Source organism: Aquila chrysaetos, chromosome 2, assembly GCF_900496995.4.
Source record: "Aquila chrysaetos chrysaetos chromosome 2, bAquChr1.4, whole genome shotgun sequence".
Lineage (NCBI taxonomy): Eukaryota > Metazoa > Chordata > Aves > Accipitriformes > Accipitridae > Aquila > Aquila chrysaetos.
In genome coordinates, this window is record NC_044005.1 from 40366421 (window position 1) to 40382383 (window position 15963).

Here is a 15963-nt window from a genome sequence, read left to right on the forward strand (position 1 = left end):
TTTCTGGAAAGAACAGCATCTTTTTTCTTAGGAAAATGGGGGGAAAAATGCATAGAAGACAGTTCACTGCTTCATCTCTGTACCTCCAGAAAAGCTTGGTACTATAGTCTGAATTGTACTTCTTCAGGGAAACTGGTATTTTGTGCGCCTTGCTGTTTGTTCTTCTATTTACCACACTTCTAACGGTAGCTAAAGCACAGCTCAGATTTACAGCAAAATTTACTACTTATTCTTAGGTGATGGCTGTTTTGTATCAAATATGATGCTGCACAGGTGGTTTTGGAAACCTCACTCATTCCACACAAAGCCAGTATTTTCTAGATATCTCTCTCTGTTGCACTGTAGTAATTCAATAACTAATTGGAGAGCAGCATCAAAAATTGGGATGAAAATTTTGATGGGTAGTCTCCAGAGTTGTAGACTGATTTAGTCTGAGAGGGACCTCAAACACATCTGGTCCAACCTGCCCCACTGAAAGCATGGCTAGCGTAAATTGAAGGTGTACGATGATAGTGCGTTTAGCTTAGTCTTTGCTGTAATCTCCCTTTAGGTAGATATAGAAAGCAAGATGATCCCCCAAGTGTTTTCCAGAGTAACAAACCCAGCTGGCTCAGCCTGTCCTTGTTCCTTATGTACTTTGGCCCCCTAACTGCTTGATGGTCTCTCTGCTGAGCTTGCTTCAGTCCATCTTTCTTATACTGGGCAGTCTACAACTGGACACACTCCTTCAGCTGAGATCTCACTAGTGCTGAGTAAAAGTGTCACTTGCTGGGTTTAGACAGAGCACTGACAAGCACTGCAAGGCAAATATTGTTAACTTAATCTTACCCACAGCTTGAGGTGGTGCATTTTCAGAAATGTCTATTTTTATTCCTAGACACATGAAGGACCTTTGAGTCATTTTTTACCATATCACTGTTTCCAGAAAGGGTTATTTACATTGTCTAGCTTGAAGTAGACTTTCTAATTCATAGCCAGACTTGTTTCACACAGCTGCAGCTTTAATCAATGTATTTCTCTGCTCTTTGAAGTTTCTTTCCGTCTAAATTGAACTGGGTAGTCACACGACATTTTAGTTATCCTACTGATGTATTTTGCCTTGTGTGGCATGTTATATTGGTTTATATCATATTTCTTCAAGCCAGCCATCAAACAAACCGTCGTGGTTGTCTGAGTGGAAAAAGTAGTTTTCTGCCCGCTTTATTCTTAGTGTCAGCTTTCAATTTATAAATTACTGTTTGTTTGATCTGCATGGAGGGATGTGCTTTGCACGATATTTTAATGTGTCATAGTTAAAATCAGTAAGTCATGCCTGAATAAATGCTTACGGGAGAAATGTGAAAGCGGGCATTCTTAGTGAGTAGGGGAACGAAATGGTGATGGGGAGCAGAGAAGAGGCAGTGAATACATTTTTGTCCAGCGTGGATCAATCTTCCCTGTGAACCTGTGGAAAGAGACGCTGCCCTTGCTACTTGTATCTTTTGCCATATTGCTTGTGACATCTAGTGGGCTGCACGGTGCTGCCAGAGCAGGAGCTAGCTGCGGTAGAAGCTGTCTTGGTGTGGAGTCCAGGTCATCCTGAATTCAGACCCTTGGCTTCGGTTCAGGTCTCTCCTACGGTAACATTTTCTTTCAGTCATATGACTCTGATTTTTGCCACAGACTAACTTCAGCTAAAACTTGCTGGAACCTCCACAACATTATTTTTTGGCAGCTGCAGCACTTGTGCCATGGGCTGTCTGCAGGTTGGATCGCTAGCTTTGTTTATAAGATACCATGTAGTGTTTCAGGACATAAGGACAAATTAGTTTGCAGCCTGTGCTTGTCACAGCTGTCTTGCCTTTCACCTCATGGGAAAAGATTTATCAGGCATAATTATGTCTAATTGAGCCACTCTTGCTATCTTGCCAATGTTACTTTTTTCTTTTAATTTGATCAGTGGACACAGATAAGATAAAAATGTAAACAGTGCATATTTGAATGGCTTCATGCTTCTTAGATTATTTATGTGATTCTTTTAATCTGCCATGGAGTTATGTGGGTTGTCACGTGGAGTTTCAGGTAACTCCAGTTTTCTACCTCTTAGAGTTTATTTTATTCCCATGAGGAAGGTTTATTTTTTTTATCACCTGTACAGGACAAACTTATTTTTGTAATGTAACTGCAACTTGCTTTCTGTAGTCACAGGCCTGGGCTTTCTAAACTATGATTTGTTCTTTTAAAACAACTTGTAAAAGTGCGTGCTCTCCATTAGAGACTTGTCTGCGTTCAAACTGCAGTGAAAGCCTTGTCCGGGCCATTTTTTTTTTTTAAGCTGTCAGAGTAGTGCATGTCTGCTTTTTCTTTCCCTTAGTTTGCTTTCATAAGGGCTTCAGGTGAACATTGACTTCCCCCTGCCCCCCCTTTGCTCTTTTCATGTCACCTGAAGAAAAAGAACATCCACAATATTTATGGTTACAAACCTTTTTTAAAGTTTGAAACTATTACATGCATTTCTTACAGAAGCTTCACTGTTCAGGAGCTTCTAAAATAACACTGGAAGTAAAAAGGCTTATCAGCTAAGATATTAGTATAGCTAATGGTGGTACTTTCTGCTTTTTTTAGTGGATTTCATTTTTGTTGCTCAGATTCCTAACTTTACTGTTGAAATAATATTTATAGTAGATGTGGGTCAACTAAAACTCACTAAACTTGTGGCAACCTACTTTTTGGTTTATACATGTAATTCTTCAACATTTCAGGAGAAAGCAAAGCTGCATTTTAGGGTAGGGGGTCTCTGCCTTAGTTTATATGAAATAGGGATGGCTTTTATATGGGAAGCTGTACAGACGTTACTGTTTCTGGGTGAAGGTCTGTCTGGTGTCCTGGATGTCTTGAAATACAAATGGTAGTTGCATTTTGAAGACTGAGGGATTGGGAGATGAGAATAAAAGGAAGGGAAATAAAACTGTTGTTACTTCAGACTTGAGTTTCCTTTACGTGTGAACTGTTCTGTCTGTGGAATTGCTTGTAGGATGGATAAGCTGAAGAAAACTGCAGTATGGTAAACTTGAATTAATTGTTCTTTCTTTGCCACTAAGTGCATTATTAAGCTTTTTTCCTGTTAAAAACTGGATATTCTTGGTGGCAAAATATTAGAATAGCTAGAAATATTTGACTTGTAGCCTAAGTCAATCTTTAGTTGGAGAGGGAGGTTTGCATGTGTGTGGGAATTATTCTAAAACTGCTTTCTGTCATCGTTTTCTTTTAGTACAGTGGTCTACATCAGATAAACATTTAGTATATGTCTTGATTGTAATATGTGAATTATTAAGTCGGCTTATTTTTGCTTTTGCTAAGAAGATTGAATCTGAAGATCTCGCTGGCTGTATTTGCATTTTAGTATATACCAAATGCAGGTTTAGTTATGGAAACTAAACCTGCTTTAAAGCAACTGTAGCCAAGGTGCTTGCAGTCCTGTTTCTCTTTAGTCCCTAGCTTCCCAACTAGTGAATTCAAAGAAATAAGCTAATAAATGTAAATATGTTTTAGTTCTTGATTTCCACATCCTCAGAAAAAAAAAGCCTCAAAAAACCTGAAACACCACCCTCCCTCCCAAAAAGCTGAGAGGAAAAAAGAGAAATTCCTGGTAAAATGCCTTCTCTATCTTGGCAATTATACAGAGTGGTGGTGCTGCTCTTCCTGTGCCCACGTGCTTGTAGAAGGTTCAACATGTCTCACTGACAGCACATGCAATGCTCTTATCAGGGAGTGCCTGGAAAACAGAGGTTCCCAGGCTGTGATACGCCTTTCGCAAAAAGTAGTGCATCAGCCTGGATTATTGAACTGAATGCTTTGCCTGTACATCATGCATAAAACTGTTACGGGATGCCTGTGTTTAGTCTCTTACACTTGATCACAAGTTTGTATTCTTAGTTGGTTGTGACTTTATCAGACTGATCTAAAATTGCTTGAGCAAATAGGAGAATTGGTTTAGTGCTGAGAAGCAGAAGGCGCTAGTGGGGCACTAGTATTTTTTTTGCAAAGGCAACATAAGGTTCTGTAGGCAGGTAGTTGGCATTGCTGATGCTTTTTTTTTTTTTTTTTTGAGCTGATGCTTTTGAAAAGTTCTGTAAGAATTGCTTCAATTAATGAGTTTCATCTTTTTTTGACAATTCTTTCTTTCCATTTTCACTGATGGGAGAATACATGATACAGAATACTAGCTTGATTAGTCTTTGTTTTCATGTGTTTTAGTAGATAAAATGGAGACTGTTCTTAAAAGCTAAATTCCACTTTGCATAATTGCATCCACACTAAGTGAGTAGATCAAACAGTAATTAACTGAACCATTGGCTAATGACCACTGGAAGAGGAGAGAAATTAATGGGCAGGAGGGGTGTGCTGCTGTTGAACTCTAGACCTGTACCAGGTTGTCTTTTGGTTGAGAGCCTTTACTAAGAAAAAATGCTGCTGGTTTGGCATACTATTTTATAGTGTGACTACTGGTCACTGCATCTCCTGAAGGGTAAGCCTTAACTCCAGCCTGCAAAAAGGAGAAGTAAAAACTGATATCAGAACATGTGTTCCAGGTATAATCACATTTCCATATTTTTAAATTGAGGCTAATAACAAACACTATTAATGGTTGCAATTTTCATACTTTATTGTGATAATGGCTTTCAGTTAAGTTGTATGTAAGAAACTTATGGCTGTATACATTTGTTGGGACATAGACATTTCATTTTTAAAATTTACTGATTCACAGTTCTGGTCATGTGTAAAGAGGGAAACAGAGTTAAACTTGAAGTAGCTCTGTACATCTAAGGCTGCTGCTGTACCACTGCTGAGAGACTTTGGTAAAGGTTACCTTAAGTATCAGAGGAGGGAGGGTTAATTAGGAAAACAACAAACCACCAAGCACAAAACCACTGGTTGTTTCTACTAATAAACATATGGATCTGGCAAGTTCTCCTGCTGTCTTAAGGTATCTGTTCTTTCAGCAGAACCAAGTGGTTCAGAGCGGTGTTATTCCTGTGCTTGTTTAAGTTGCTGTTATTGCTGTGGGATGTGAATGGCTGATGTTTTCGTCAGACAAGTGTTCAAACTGATGGTTCAGCTAAAGGATGATCTTGCCAAAAGGGCTTTTTGTGTTTTGAACAAATTGCACAAATTGATTCCTTTTGTATACCTAAAGGAATACTGAAGCATATGGTGCATCCATAATTGAACTTGCCATATAGTCTTACGCAGTTTATCAGTTCGCTCTGTGAATTGTTTATATGGTTACAACTGTGACTAAAATTTTTCTTGGTAAGTTTTTTTTTTTTTTAATAGAAGAAGATAACAAGTTTAGAACACTTACTTTGGAGGAAAAAGGGATTTTTTTGGGGGGTGTGGGGGGTGGTATCATGATGCTGTTGCCATAAAATGAAATCTCCAACTTTTGGTATATTTTAGGTGAAACCCATTCTTTGGACTTGACCAGATATTAACTCTGACAGGAATGAAAATCTGAAGATTTTTGTGAACTTACAGCTATCTAAAGGAATTGATGAGCAGGGTAAGAATTCACTTATCTTGCATAAACCTTACTTTTGTGGATATTTGGCTACTGCAGTACAGAATGTGCCACTTCCTGCTACGTAAGTGGAAAGAACAAAGGAAATTATGAAGGGTAAAGACAGCAGTCAAGTTCCTTCTTTCTCTGTTCCAGTATAAGGCAAAATATCATCATTCTGAATACTTAAACCTGGAAAATGGTAGTGGCAGACATGAAGTGCTTTCCACAGTACAGATCTATGGTGGCAGAGCACTAAGTTTGTTGAGGGAAAGGAGGTGAATTTTTTGGGGTCTGTTTATTTTGAAATATAAGAATAAAGTGAAGTGCCCTGTTGGCTATGAAACCAGGGGGAAGCAGAGCATTTTTTGAACTGTTTTTAGTATATAGAGGTAATGACTATTGCTGAAGAATAACTTCAGGGAGTTGCTTTGGGTTTGAAATATCCTAAAATGCATTTCATTTGAATTTGAAAAGATTTTTTTTTTCTTGTCAGATATTAAAGTTTTGCCTGATAATTTTTTGGCATGCAGTAGAAAGCACACATTGTGAAGAAGCTTGAACAGAAGTGGACTGAGAATGAAACCTCCCATTTCTTTTAAAGATCTATTCCACAGTGTATAGTTAAACAATATCTGGATTTCTCTGTGTTATACCACTTGACTTCTTTAGCTTCATAGCTATAGGCAATTCATTGTAACAGTTTCTGACCTTTTGTTCTTGTGGGCTCTGTGTTGTTAATGGACTCAAAAGTAAAATGACTTTTTAAAAAATTACATTGTAGGAATTTAGAAGGGTCTTGATGGACAGGAAGGATCATCCTGTGGCAAAATTGACTCAGTACAGTCACTTTACACTTGGAAGCTCTTTTATTTCTACCAAATAAAATGTGATTCTTGCAATGCAGTGCTAACATGGATTTGGCTTAATTTTTCTTTTTAAATATGAAGAGTTTCTCTGCTTGATGTGGTGGAGCAGGGGAAAGTAATTTGCCTCTGTGCAGGTGGATTTTTTCATGTTTCCTAAAACAAGGACAACTGAGGGCAGAGTAAAGGTAGTTTTAACATACACTGTGGTGTTACGGGTAAGCTAACCATAGTTTAGGTCCTCTTTGCTCCTTGCGGATTAGAAAATTATTGAAAATGTTAATAACTTTTTTCCTTAGTGCCTTATTTTGAAGAGTACTTAGGCTCTTCAGTGTAATGAGTTCAGTTTTCTTCCCTAAAATGGTTTATACTTTGTCTTTAATTGCAGTTTGGGCTGTTTTTATAGAAGGGTAGTTTGTGAATTTTCAAAATTTCTTAGGTAATTGCTACCGAAGCTGAACTATGCAGAGATATCCCTTGTTAATCTGTTGTGTGCCAAATGGCCCTCTTTTCCGAATATTAGTGAGCCAATCTTATGTGCCCGAAGGAGCAATGCCTGGTTAATATAGTTTGGTTGTGGGTTTGTGTTTTTTTGTGGTGTGTGGGTTTTTTTTTTTTTTTAATTTGAAAGCTCTAAGCTCATATAAACACCTAAGGCTGAAATGTGCTTAAGTGCAGGTTTTGGCGGCCTGGATTTCACTCGATCTCCTTTGCAGTTTTGATACTGAGAGATATGTCTCCCAAATCTGTTTGTTTGACAGCCTAGAAAAGGGACTCGCAACTTAACATAGTATACTTAATGACAAACTAGACTGCCTTATGTGTCAGATCTACACCTGAAAGTACATTATGACTGGCCTCTTTTATTGCTAGATTTTGCTTCTGGGCCTTCCTCCCAGGTACATCACTGCTGCACAAGTCATTGAGTCATTTTGCTGTCTATCCTCCTCCACCTCGTACATGCTTGCGCAATTGAGAAGGCAGTGGAAAGGCAAGAAGCTGCACCAAAAGATTTGCTCATCAAACCACATTCTAAAAAGAGTGTGGAAACTTTAGGTGTTTCTGGGTCTTTATATGTTTCCTTCTCTGAAGACGAGCAAAGCTAGTAAATATATTTTTAAAGAGCAGTGAATCAAACTGGAAAAGGAAATTGCTTATCTGAAAATCTGAAAGCTGGTATAACTTTTATTTGTAAAACAGGAAGAACATAGGTTGAAACAAATGCAACTTTGTGAGTGTAGTGCAGCTGCTATCTCATTCTGAGAGAATTCACAGCCACAACAATTCTTCTGTAATTCTTTTGTTTTTATATCTTTCTGCAATGAGGATGTTAATTGAGGCTGCTGTCTGTCAGTTTGGGCACTAGAAACTGGGATGAGACAAAGTCTCTTTCTTTGCACAATACGCAGCTGTTGGATGAGAATAATCTAGTTATGTTTTAAGCTGTACTTGAAATCTATAGGTGGCAGATTCCTCCCCCCCTCCAATTGGGACTGTGTTACTCCTTTCATTTCTGAGTGCAGTTTGGGGTGGGGGGAACAACCCACCTAACCAGTATCAGTGATCTGAGGTATTTATGAATTTTCTGTGTGTTCCTGTAATGAAAGTTACTGTTCTGCTTTTTTTCTTTCCTCTCTCAAATCTATATTACAATGGCATGGGTAGGACTGCCAGCTATGTGCATGGCAGATTGTTTCTGTGAATGCATTCCAACAGGTGTGTTGTTTTTGTTTTCCTGGCGTTTATTTTGCAATTTACTATGAACATAATACTTTACATCTGTATTTCAGTCTAGTTCGAACAAGTTTAGCTCAAGTAGTGGTTGAGCTGTGGTTTTGATGGAATGATTGTTTGGCAAGCTTCGTCTGTAAACACTTCGGTGCTTTCAGCACATCATATTTTGGGGCAGCCATAAAGCAATTGCATAATCTTAAATTATGTGCTTTACAAATAAGAGATGTTTATAAGGATTGAATGCAAGCCTTGAGCAGTTCAAAATTTGGTGTGTGGAAAAAGGATCTAACTTCTTGTCAGTATCCGAGGCTTTATTTTAAAAACTTCTTTTTTTTTCATTACATGCATAGTTCAACCTAATATGAATCTTCTGATGATACAGGAATGTGTGGGACTTGTTTCAGGTTTTATAAGTGCTGCTTAATGAAGCATGTTGTTCAACTTTGGTTGCTAGTCTGTAGTTTCAGGTGACTCATTTGTGACCCTTGTGACATTCTACCCTGCCCCAAATGGTGGTTAGAGAACTTTGATTTATTAAGAGAAAGTTCTGGTAGCATTCAGGAAATGCTGAATGTCATATGTACTGAAAAATGAGAGAACAACACTTCTTTTGATAATCTGAGAGTGACTTAGATGCTTATTCATCAAGACTGTTTTACATGTATCAGTTTTGGGGACTACTAAATCTAAGCTTTAAATACTGCTAAAACTATACCTAACAGCTGCCCCTGTCCCTTTTTTTTTTTTTATTTTTTTTACTAATATGAGGGGAGAAATATAAGAAACAGGTTATTACAAGCAGTTGTTTTTACAGAGTTCTACTAGCTTCAGGACTGCCAGTGCTGGAGATGACAGATTTGGGGTATTATATTAAGAAGTGCCTGATCTTCAGTGGATTAACTTCTTGAATCAAACCGTAATTCTGACCTTGATGTTGTCCTGTGGTCACAATTACATATTGCAGAGAAGAAAATTGCTCTTAAGTTTCTTGTTAAACTCTGGTTATCTTACTGAGATTTCACTAATGCTTGTATAGCATGGATAACTACTTCCTGCTCATGTTTATGATTTTAGCTGTGGCTTTTTTTTTTTTTTAAATCCTTCCAAGGCCATAATTGTCGGTAATTTTTGTTCGTATGGAAGCCATGCTGTATCTCTGTCACTTTTTCTCTAGTCCCTCTATCATATTTTTGAATAATGTGATTGACAAACAGTAGCCAGGAAGAACCGTGGTAGATTGATGATGATTAGGTGATGATTACTGTTTTGTTCTCCTTTCTAAAACGGCCCAATTCTTTTCACTTGCCTTTTGATGGTGTAAAGCTGGTATTTCTGGTGAATTATCCATAGTGACTTCAAATCTTTTTCTGAAGGGTTAACAACAAATGTGAAGCCTGTTAAAAATCTAGATTCACTTGAGATTATTTTTCCCTTCCTATTGTGTTTATTGGCAATGGATTTAATCTAACATTTTATTTCATAATCAGCCGATCACTGTGCAAGCTTTCTGTAGCTATCCACAGTGACTTTCAGACAAGATTATTCTGACTAATTCTGAATCTGAATCTCAAACTTCTTAGCTTTGCAAGTTTACAGAAGTTTCTGTATCTGTCAGTTTACTCCATGTTTATGAGCACAGGTCAAAGTGTAGATCCTTGAGAAAGGTTATCAGTATATCATCCTCTTCCCTCCTTTCTTTTTTTTTTTTTTTTTCCTCCCTTGGTCACTATTTTAAAAAGCTTATTGCTTCTGCTTATCTCCCACTTCATATCTGTTGATGGTTTATAATTTCCAGTAACTTCTCTCGCTCTGTGAGAATCTGGTTTCTTTAAGACCCTTCAGTGAGAGATCTTGCTATTCTCCTAAACTTCCACGTATAATCTTGAACTTTTCGTATGTATTACATTGAATAGTTTTTGTATGCTTATTGTCTCCTTTAGCAAATCCTAAGTGGTTGGACTTCTCTTTATGGAAATCGGGGTGCTTTACTTTATACTGTATTGTAAAGAAACTATGTTTTTCTTTGAACAGGCAAGCGAAGTAAGATGAATAATAAGAAGTATGTCTAGCAGAGCCAAAAGGCACACCTTGTAGTTGTGGCAATGGCATGAGATAACTCTGAATGCGTTTTAACCTGTTGCATTATGCTGCCTTCAACCCAAGCTGCTGCACAGTAGAACTGGAAATATTTGAAAGACACATGTTCCCTGCCAATTGTGAGGCAACCACACCCTGACTTGTTTGCTACACTTATGAAGGTGCATTTTTAATATATTGTAAACAGTTCCTCATGGTTGCTGTGTAATAAGAAGCTGATTTAATGAAGTTTCTGAAAGAAACAAGTACTGTAAATCTCAGCTTTACTTAACAGGTTCTTTTGTTTGAACACTTTGTTGAATAAAATGTGTGACTGCAATTAAGTTTAACTGTGTATGTAGTAGTGTGATACAGCTGAGGCAGCTCTTTGTTCCTGTTCCCTGTGCTCAGGTGGTGGGGAAGTCTCCCAGGGTGCCGCCTTCCCTGAACCTTCCTCCTCACCCCCTCGCTGGCTGGGTAAATCAATACGCTGCAAATACACAGGTGTATTTTAGACCTGTCAGTATCCCGGTAGCTGGCTGATGGTCAGAGCTGTACTGTGTAGAGAGGTGGCTAGAATGCATGTTTTGAGAGCCAGTATGGTAATGTGAAGTAATCATTTGCACTAGATTTTGAGGATATCTGAGAGGCATCATCTTATATTTCAGATAGCAAGGGGAAGATGCTGAGAATAATTCAAGTCTGTTTGCCTTCAGAAGTGTTTCTCTGAGACTTCTAAATGACTTATAAGAAAGGAAATCTCTGTTGGCTGGGCTCTGGGGTTGCAAAATGCCAAATATAATACTTGTGAAGTAGTACATGAATGAAGTACATATTGTTTCTCATAGTGTCTCAAGTGATAAATGTTAATTCTAGAAAGATATTCTGAAAAATCACATAATAATCCTAATGTAATTAGTGTTTCATGGGTGATGTTTGTGTAAGTTCCTTTTGCTTTTGAAAATTAATTACAAGTACAGTATGATGCTCTGTGATACTTACTTCTGAGATAAATCTGTTCTTTGGTATTGCAGAAAAAAAAATTACATGACTACAAGATAAACCAAACAAATCCTCCAAGGTTTCATGTTGGTATCCACAAAGAGAAAATCCTCTTTTCTGATCTGTTCTTGGGCATGAAATCATGGGAATAACAAGGACACTTACTGCTTTTAGTTGTACCCAAAGAATGTGTGGTGTTTTTTTTTTTGTTTTGTTTTGTTTTGTTTTTTTTTTTTTTTTTTTTTTTTGTTTTGTGGTCAATGACTACATTGCTTTCTACCAAAGCATCTAGTCTTTTATTTCTAGGTGCTTTTATAGTTAGAAAATAGTGCCTGATGGAGAAAATACATAAGTGGTGTTCTCTTAAGATGTGCTCCCAGACATAATTATTGCTCAGTAGTAGAATAAGGAGATCTTTGTAATATAATAATGTTTCTTCTGTTGTTCTGTAGGTTCCTATGGTATTTCTTTTACCAGTCCTGTTACCTTGAAATGAATTTTCACATCCCAAATATATCATTGTTGCAAATAGTCAGCAAGCATACATTTTTATTTTTGAAGTTCTTTGCTGCTTTAAGGGATCAGTCAAACTTTTTCTGATGGCAGCTCGAGTGCTAGAACACAAAATGGCAGTTTCCATAAAAATGTGCCAGCTCATAGAACTGCTGTGAAGTGACCAAATGTGGTTCTGTCTGAAGCCTGAAGAAGATAGGAAACTGTCTAACTGGACATGTCATTCTTCTGTGCACTTGAATGCCTTCAGTTTATCTGCTTTATGTTTTGACTACTGCTTGTCCTTTACTACTTTTGATATTCCACACCCAGGTAGGTCGTGGGACTCTGTTGTAGTTCAACAGTAGTTCTGAGAATCTGCCTCATCTTTCATAGATGAGGTGGTCTGCAGATAAATGATAGATCTACCTACAATACTTGAATATTTTATTATTATGAAAGTGGGGACCCCCCCCCAACCCCACCAAAAAACTTTTACAGGTACATTTCCATAATTAAATACCAGCTCTCTTGTATCTACCTTTTTTTTTTTAAATTGATGCTCATAAGGTTCTTGTAAGATATTTGTTGCCACTGACTTGCTCTGCTGATGCCAATTGTTAAGTCATGACTAAACTTGTGAATAGGGAGGTGACATGTAAACCACAGGCTGACCATAAACTGCAAGCTGACCATAAGGAACTGAAAATAATCTGTGAATTAAATACTGTAAGGAACTGAAAATAATCTGTGAACTAACTACTTCAGCCAGGAAGTCACTGGGAAGCAAAATGGTCCCTCCAAAATACCGGGCTGCAATTATTTCTTGAAACAGTGGCTGTGGGTAATCTGGGAGAATACAAAATTTAGGAAGTTACGTGCTATTCCTGGATTTTGAGTAAAGCCCTACTATCATTGATGAATATTTACTGTATTTTTGTATGCACACCTTCCCCCCAATCCTCCTCCCCTGTTATAAAGAGCAGTACTACTTTCTGCTATTTATTTCTTCTTAAACATTGGGGGAGGAAGTAGAGAGTGTGATATGACTAACCTACGTTAAAAATAATTAAAACTATAGTTGTATAGTGGTTCTTCACTGATAAGAGCAATTTAAATGTATTTCTCTTTGTTGTAATTAGCTTAATGTAAGTAAGTAATTACATTTCCATTACACTTCTACAATAATCTGAGTTTTAAAAACAGAAGCAGTATTATCTCAGTATGCCATGTTACTGTGCAATGGGCTATAATAATAAAACAAAATTCTAATTTTGAAACTATACTCAAGAAGACTTTTCTTAGCATTTGGAGTTTTTTGTGCCAGTAAAGAAATTTTAGCAAGTTTTTTGTAGAGAGGGAAGACATTAGTTAATGGATTTGGTAGTAAAAATATTTTAAAATGAATTCTGGTAATCTGAGGCATCCCTGACATTCAGGAAACAAATAAATATAATGTATGTACATTTTAATTGTGCATGAGATCAAGCCTAGGTATGTGATTGTGGCAGTTGACACTATGTGGGGTTTAGCATTGGAGTTGAATCTCTGTGGGCTGCCTGATGCAGAACAGTGTATTTATTTAATGAATGGTTCTATTTCTGAACTTGCCTTGGCAAGTTGCAGTTGGCTAGTGAGGTTGAAAGATTTAGTATAAGGATTTTTATCTTCTAAAACTACATATTACATTTTGGGATAGCTTGTAAGATTCTGAAATGGGAAGTTGGTAAAACAGAAAATAGCGTTTCTTCCTAAAACATATTTGAAGTAGTCCACTTACAAAAAAAATTGTAAACACGTAAAAATAGTAAAACTTGAAGCCTGCTAAGTGTACATGACTCTTCATCTCCACTGATAATCAGGAACAGGTCTGTGTGATATTTCAAGGTCTCACCTGTTATAGTCTACTAAGGCCTCCTGACTTATGAAAAGCAGCATTGTATTCTCAGATTTCTGGAAAGGTTTCATTATCAGATGGCTTTAAAAGCAAAACTCTGTTGCCATGACCAATTAATGTAGTACAGTGCTATACTGTCAAAGATTATTTCTGTTGTTATTTTTGTTATACCTCATAACAAATTATGTTGAGATCAGTATTGTTAATGAGAATTCCAATTTTAGACTCGTTTCATTTTTCACACTTTGCATTTCTAGGCTAGGTGAGTTTTTTTATTTGAAACTTTGAAACGGTTGTAACAGTCTCACAAAGTTTTTCTTATTTCTGAGGAAGAATTTTCAAACACATCTTTTAATCTTGAGTAAGAAAATCGTTGAATGATTTGTTATAGTGATTTTTACTTACAATTCTACATTTGCTCTGATTAATGTCTTAACTTTTTGACAAAAACAAGTTATTTTATTGTTGCCTTTTGATAAAAATGGTTTTTCACTACTTTTTAAAAAAATATAATCCATAAGGAGAAAGCTGATCTCACAAAAAAGTGTTATGACTTAAGTCCACTTGTTGCCACAGCATAATTGCATGCAAATATACAGATGTTTACACAAGGATGTTTTGAGTTGATGGGAGCTCTACGTGGATAATGAGCAGAAGACTGTTTTAATATGTCATACGACTGTGGTGACCATGAACGTATGCTTTGAGCTTTTATTTATTGCCCTAGTTCATAACTTTCTGCCTTTTCTTTGTGGGGAACACAGTCCTGTATTTTGCATGGTAATTTTTTTTACTTTGCAGTGTAGAGTAGGGGTGGAAGATCTTTTGGAGCCAAATAATTTGATCCGGCAATTAGCTTATAGGTGCATAAAAACCAGGTATTAATTTAAAACAGCAAAGTTCAATTAACAAAGAGAATGTGTTTGTGGTTTTTTTCCTACCAGTTTCTAGAACGATAGGAACAAATAGTAATGCAAAACCATGTGAGAACTTGGTTCATGTGCTAAACATTATTCCACCAAGACCAGCTTCTACATTATTATAACCATGTATATTATTATAAGCGTATGTAACCATGTATTTTATATATGTGTATATGCATATTTCAGAGTGCTTATGGTCTTCAGACTCTAGAAAAGAGTTGCTGCATACTGTACCTATAGAGGTTATTTACTCTCATGTCTGGTTAATGAGTCTGTTTCATCAAACAAGTCCATTAGTTCCTGAAAATAGTATCTGCTCATAGAAATCTGAGTAGCAAAGTCCATCTCATAACTTGAGCTATGAGTTAAGCTTGCAGCTGCGTGGAAGTACTGGATTTCAGGGAATCAGCTTTTGAGGAATCAGGGAATAGAAGACGGTACATCTCTTACCATGTTTTGTTTAATGTTTCTATACCCTGCTACTAATGGTCCTATCAGAAGTATGTTACTCTGCAAAAGCTGAGCTGAAAAACTTTTATTACTTACTATGCATTTATAAGGGAAAAAAAATAATGCAGAGACCTCCGGTGCTGTTCTTTTTTAATTCTTTTTATGAACCAATCTTTCTTCTCAAGATACAATTCCTCATCTGTTTCCAATGTCAAAGGGTAGACAAAGAGCTTTGAAAGTAATAATTACTTCAGGGCTTGTGAGAGAGAAATATCTTGCATTGGAATCTTCATTCTATTTTTGCTCATGCTCTCCATGAGTGGTTTTTGTATTTTCTCATTTCTTTAGTGCTTTTTTCCAGTTAAAAATGAAGTGTGGGGAGATACAAACTCCATAAATTTTTTCTTTTGAGTTACAAGGCCTTTGAAGACTTTGTTACTCATCAAGAGAAATGAATTTTCAGAGTATGGATTCTGGTGCTTGCATACATTTTTATATACTAGGCTTCACTTTGGGGTAATATTTTACTGGCATCAGTCACTGCGTAGCACAGAGCTGCTTTGTGAGGAGCACTGACTTCTTTGTAGCCTGCCAAAAAGTGTATGTGGATTGACGGCATGAATGCCATCCTTTGGATGAAATTTTCTGATGCTAGGATTAAGCCACAAAAAGTGGAAGTTAAAAACAACGATACTGAGTCTGTTATTTAAAAAAAAAAAAAAAAAATTAGTCTTTCAGTATAGAATGCTGAAAAATAAAAATCAACAGTTGCTTGATGTTTCTTCACATTTAGACACTTTAACTTTTTCCAAAACATTTTGAAATTTGTGGGTGATCCTTTCAAAAATGAAGTAAGATTAAGCATTTCAGTGGTATGCTGAGTAAGCAGGAAATTTTGAAAGTAAATATTATCTAGTTCTATTAAGTTCTTTGTCTACTGTCTTTAAGTAGAACTTTAGAGTTACTAGATGCTTTGCAATTCAG

The 15963-nt window shown here is 36.7% G+C and overlaps 1 protein-coding gene across 13 annotated transcripts in view; it reads left to right on the top strand.

The window, feature by feature from the left end:
- Window positions 1-15963, top strand: part of SIPA1L1 (signal induced proliferation associated 1 like 1) — a 227797-nt gene that overhangs the window by 17276 nt on the left and 194558 nt on the right. For 12 of the 13 annotated variants that reach the window (XM_030039930.1, XM_030039986.1, XM_041129558.1 and 9 more), the window contains exon 2: window positions 5440-5542. The exons of the other annotated variant lie outside the window; for it this stretch is intronic. The gene's annotated coding sequence lies outside the window, so the exon portion shown is untranslated. The remainder of the gene's footprint in view (window positions 1-5439; window positions 5543-15963) is intronic. 13 annotated transcript variants of the gene reach the window in all.